Below are 4,821 nucleotides of genomic sequence, written 5' to 3'. Positions count from 1 at the left end.
TACTGGGAACATTCCCCATTTTGACTGTGAGAACTCGCCAGGATCAGAAATGGGAGGGCCTCTACTCCACTGGTACTTAAGACTACTTGAGGGGATTAGTCGACTCAGCTGTGTTTTCTCTGGTTCAGACTTACTGACGGGGTTAGTCGACTCAGCTGTGTTTTCTCTGGTTCAGACTTACTCAGAGGTTTTTTCCTAAAGGGATTAGTTGACCCAGCTGTGTTTTCTCTGGTTCAGACTTACTGAGGGGATTAGTCAACTCAGCTGTGTTTTCTCTGGTTCAGTCTTACTCAGAGGTTTTCTCCTAAAGGGATTAGTCGACCCAGCAGTGTTTTCAGAATGGGCAGTCCTTTAGAAAATGTCTACAGTGATTGGTAGATGTAAGGACTTAGGGGAGGTGACATAGGAGAAAACCCTCTATATAAGAAAAAGCAGAATCTCTTGAGAAGCAATCCTTTTGGAGAGATCTCTGATGAGGATCGCTTGGGAAGAATCTCTTGAGAGAGTCTCTGGAGAAGGGAAGCTCTTGAGGACCATCTCTAAGGAGGTCTCGCTGGAGCTCCTCTGAGGGGACTCTGTCCCTCTGGAGGTTCTGGAGAGAGGCCCTTTGAAACAGTCTCTGGCTGGATCTCTCTTTGAGGAGGACTCTGGCTGGAACTCTCTCTGGTGAAGTCAGCTGAAATGGAACTGGCCTGGTGTCACTAGAATCCTTGCTTAGACAGACCTTGTGGTGAGTGATAAAAGACTGACTGACTGATCTCTCTCTCTTAAGACTCAGGTCTAGGCTATGTTGGCTTAAGGCCCTTCATACTTATTTCCTTTTTCTCTCTTTCTCTCTTTTCTTTAATTCCTCATTGTATTATTAATTAAATTCTCTATAAAACCCAGTTGACTTGGGTATATTCATAATTGGGAATATTTCCCTAGCGACCACCTTATACTTGATTTAAAACCAAAACACTGTAGTGAAACATATTTTCTGCCGTCACAATTTACTCACCCACTCTTATATCTACTACAATTTATATCTTCAACTATTTTACTCACTACAGTTTACAACATCAACCATTTTAACTCTTACAGTTTATATCATTAACTCTTTTAACTGCCACAGTTTAAGGCAGACAACTATTTTAAATATTACATGAGCCAGGGCAGAACTGATCTGAAAAGCTGTATGTGCCCTGAGGCCAAAACCTCCAGAAGGAGGGGTTTAGGTGGTAAGATCCAGTGTCTTGGCTGCAATTAGACTGCCTACTCTGGGCTTCCCCTCCAGCTGCCTCCTCACTGCCTATGTTCAATGCCCTGAGCCTAGCACAGCTATGCCAAGAAATTACTCCCTCCAGACTAACACCCTTGTGTGCCCAGAGTTTCTAGCCACCACTGGAGGCTTAGCACTTTAGGTGGGGGAGGGGTCCTGGGACCTTCCTTCTTCCTTCCCCTTAAACCCAAGGGTTCTAGAATTCAGGCTTTTTGTGGGGCATACCTTTTAAGTTGAGTCTAGGAGGAGGGTTACCTAGCTCTGTCCTATTGTTAGATTTGGTTTTCAGTCCCCTTGAAGCATTTTGTTTTTAATTGGTGAGGAAGGGTTTTCAGAGGTATGAAGTTTTGCTGCCTCTAAACTGCCATTTTGACTCTGCCTCTCTTAACTAGGAATTCTACGACAGAGGAGAAAGAAGTACCTTTTACACACATGGACCAGCTAATAATGGCAAAGATATGGGAAAAAAAACAATTTGAGCATTGCATATATAAAATGATAAGAATGCTTGTTTGAACTATGGAGTGTATGATAGGGAATATTGTGAAAAAAATTCTGGAATGGTAAATTGGAGCCTGATTGTGAATAGCTTTAGATGCCACCAGAAAAGTATGTATTTTAATAAAGAAATAATAGGTAGCCACTGGAATTTATTGAGTAAGAAGGTAATGTAGTCTAACTTATGCTTTGTCAGCCACATGGAGGAAAGGTTGGAATAATAGAGGATCAAGGTATTAAGAGCAATTAGGAGGAGATTACAATAGGCAAAACTACTGGGCCTAAACTAAGGTGAAGTTTCTATAAGTAACAAGGAAGTGACTTATAGAGATGTCATAGAAGTAAAAAGTGATAAGATATTGGAATGGATTGAATATTTGGGGTGAGAATGATGAACCCAAAAATAACATTTGTTTTGTAAACACAGCTGACTTGAAGGATGGAGATGGTACCTTCAAGTGAAATCTATATGAATTGGTGGGTAGGAGATGGGGGTCCATGAGGTCTGTTATATACATGTTGAGTTTGAGGTGTCTGTGGGTCAACTAATCTAAAATATTCCATACGCATTTGGTGATGTAGGATAGGAGTCAGGAAAGAAACTAGGGCTGGTTATATAACTGATAGTTATCAACAAAGTGATAAAACTTAAACCTATGTGAATTGATGGATTCACTAAGATGGAACATAAAGAAAGAAGAAAAGAAAGTCCCTAGACAGAATCTTGATACACACTCACAGGTAGGGGATGGAATATAAACAAATATAAACACTTTCAAAAGATTGTCAAAAAAATCATTCTAAAATTCAAGTAGTAATAGTTAAATTTGTTTAGCAAAACATGTAGCATCTAAATATTTCTTTTATTTTAAAGCTAACGAAGAATTTTATAGGCATCTTTATTGCTTCTCACAAAATCCCTATGAAGGTTTTATTATTTTAGTATTATCATTATTTTGTTAATTTAACATTATATAAAATATGTAAATACACATTATATATATGTGTGTATATATACGTATATATAATCATTAGTAAATTAGAGGAACATGAAGGATGTGGGACTTCCCTATGGTCACACAACTGGTAAATGTCAAATGTCTGTCCAACTCAAAGTCCAATATCAATATCACAAACCGACTCTCAGTAAATGAATAGATGAGTAAATGAATAAATACTACATTATTTATCATTTCTTGGTATTGCCAGCCCTGAGCAGAGGGCCTTGTATATAGTAGGGGCTTAATACATGTTTAGTGAATTGAACTGAATTGAATTAGCAAAAGGAAAACATTTATCATTTTATTTTAAAGTCTCCCTCTAGAAGACTTTGGATAATTAAGCCATATTTAGTAGGGTACTTAGCTGCCAAGGAAAGGATATTTCTGAACTGCAATGTAAATGCTCCCAAGGACACAACTGTGTTTTACATCTCTCAGAGGCTTGATAATGAAACAATCGGAGCACTTTGATGAGATTTACATGGATTGCAAACAGTTTGTAATGGAGAGTGGGGTACATTTATAACATATGTTTTAGAGGATAGCGAGAAATGTCTAAGATCTCAGATTCACACCCACTTTCTACTGAAAGACAAAAGAGACATCTTGAAGCACTGGGGAAAGTCATCTTACTTAGAAAACATAGCTAGCTGTTTCACTTCCATGAATGGCAAAGTTTTTATTACCAACAAAAATAACTAAAATTACTAACTGAATTCCATTAGTGAGGAATATAATCATTAGCCTAAGCTGAAGGATTTAATATCTTAGTCCCTCTCTTATTTATTTTGGTAAGGAATTGTTCTTCTGCTCTGGAAATGCAATCCCTAAATTAATTCCTGTAAATGCTAAGGAAAACTATGTAAGGACTATTTACCTATAGCAGAAAGGGAACTTTATGAATCCTATTAGTTAAGCACAGAGATAATATAGAGGCAGCATGAAATTTTGTGTTGAGTGCTAGGCTTAAAAATCAGGAAGATCTGGGTTTAGATCCTATATCTGATATTTAATAGTTGTGAGACCATGAACAAAGTACTTATTCACCAAATATTTCACTCATTTAAGAGCTTTATCTCTAAAATCAGAGGCACTGGATTCTCCATTGCTCCTATACTAAAATCTTCTCGCTGTCTTTGTTGTTCAATTGTTTCAGATACTTTGTGCTTCTATTTGGGGTTTTTTTGGCATTTCCTTCTCCAGTTGAATTTACAGTTGAGGAAACTGAGGCAAACAGGATTAATTGACTTTCCTGTGATCACATAGCTAGTAAATGTCTTAGCCCAGATTTGAACTTAGGTCTTCCTTATTCTAAATACAGCATTCTTTTGTGCTACCTGTTTCCTAAACAAAAAATTCTTGACAAACAAATGTTTTAAGAAAGGGCTTTCCCTCCCTGTCTCCACTCTAAAAGTGGCTAACTTCAGAGTACCAACCCTTTTTAAACTCACCTACTCTGGTTCATGAGCATCAGTCACACAGTCATCAGATCTATCTTGTAAAGTTTCCCCTCTTTGTAAGACGTACTCTTGAGTTCCTTTCGTATAGCCTTTGGAAATCCAGGATCATATTGATACCATGTTTAGGCATCATTGTAGTATTTACTGTCTCTATGGAAGACATCAGGAGAAGGTAAGTGGAAATCAATAGTGTCCAGTTATAGCAAAGGAGGCCAAGGATCTTTCCACATGAGGTTAGGATTTCAGAGCACAATCTTAAGTAAAGACAGCAGGTCAAAGTTTTTATTTTCTCCCCTGATAAATATGAATTCAAAAAGTAATTCATGGACTAGAGATGTGTCCCTATAGGTCAATACGGATGACTAGGGGAAAGGAAGATTGAGGGTGTACAATGTGTTCTCATTAGAGATTTGAAGGGCACTGATAACTGAGCCAAGATATTCAGCAAATGTCAATAATCCAGAAATAGACTTTAATTGCTCTCAGATTCTTCCTATGCATATGAGGGGATCATAGAGGATAATCTCTAATGTCCATTATATCTCTAAAAAGATAGTATTCTTTTGTTTATTTAAAGGAAATTAGACTAACAGACCTTTTT

This window comes from Monodelphis domestica, chromosome 2 (assembly GCF_027887165.1).
Source record: "Monodelphis domestica isolate mMonDom1 chromosome 2, mMonDom1.pri, whole genome shotgun sequence".
Taxonomy (NCBI): Eukaryota; Metazoa; Chordata; class Mammalia; order Didelphimorphia; family Didelphidae; genus Monodelphis; species Monodelphis domestica.
Note: the sequence above shows the minus strand (reverse complement) of the source record.